This window comes from Salvelinus alpinus, chromosome 8 (genome assembly GCF_045679555.1).
Source record: "Salvelinus alpinus chromosome 8, SLU_Salpinus.1, whole genome shotgun sequence".
NCBI lineage: Eukaryota > Metazoa > Chordata > Actinopteri > Salmoniformes > Salmonidae > Salvelinus > Salvelinus alpinus.
Window position 1 is genome coordinate 15,721,452 of NC_092093.1, and position 1,361 is coordinate 15,722,812.

The window sequence follows — 1,361 nt, forward strand, 5'->3', positions numbered from 1 at the left end:
ATAAAATTGATCAGAAATACAGTGTAGACATTGTTAATGTTGTAAATGACTATTGTAGCTGGAAACGGCAGATTTTTTATGGAATATCTACATAGGCATACAGAGGCCCATTATCAGCAAACATCACTCCTGTATTCCAGTGAATTGGCGACTCCGTGCTGCTGGCCTTCTAGGCAGAGTTGCAAAGAAAAAGACATATCTCAGACTGGCCAATAAAAAGAAAAGAATAAGATGGGCAAAAGAACACAGACACTGGACAGAGGAACTCTGCCTAGAAGGCCAACATCCCGGAGTCGCCTCTTCACTGTTGACGTTGAGACTGGTGTTTTGCGGGTACTATTTAATGAAGCTGCCAGTTGAGGACTTGTGAGGGGTCTGTTTCTCAAACTAGACACTAATGTACTTGTCCTCTTGCTCAGTTGTGCACCGGGGCCTCCCGCTCCTCTTTCTATTCTGGTTAGAGCCAGTTTGCGCTGTTCTGTGAAGGGAGTAGTATACAGCGTTGTACAAGATCTTCAGTTTCTTGTCAATTTCTCGCATGGAATAGCCTTCATTTCTCAGAACAAGAATAGACTGACAAGTTTCAGAAGAAAGTTATTTATTTCTGGCCATTTTGAGCCTGTAATCGAACCCACAAATGCTGATGCTCCAGATACTCAACTAGTCTAAAGAAGGCCAGTTTTATTTCGTCTTTAATCAGAACAACAGTTTTCAGCTGTGCTAACATAATTGCAAAAAGGGTTTTCTAATGATCAATTAGCCTTTTAAAATTATACACTTGGATTAGCTAACACAACGTGCATTGGAACACAGGAGTGATAGTTGCTGATAATGGGCCTACGTACGCCTATGTAGATATTCCCAAAAAAATCTGCCATTTCCAGCGACAATAGTTATTTACAACATTAACAATGTCTACACTGTGTTTCTGATCAATTTGATGTTATTTTAATGGGCAAAAAATGTGCTTTTCTTTCAAAAACAAGGACATTTCTAAGTGACCCCAAACTTTTGAACGGTAGTGTATATACATTTATTGTTGTACTTGTAACCCCTTTTTCTCCCTAATTTCATGATACCCAATTGGTAGTTACAGTTTTGCCCCATCGCTGGTCGAGAGCCATGCGTCCTCCGAAACATGACCCTGCCAAGCCGCACTGCTGTTCTTGTATAGATTTACAGGAATTTGTTATCGTGGTACAGTTTTAAAACTATTGTATTGTTGGATTATAATACATTTGAATATTGTTGATCATTTTTGCAAGTGTCAGATTCGCCACCTGCATGTACACGGCTTGTCCTATTCCTATACACAAGGGGCGCTGTTTTTTCTTTGAACATTACCGCTTTTCCCACCCAAA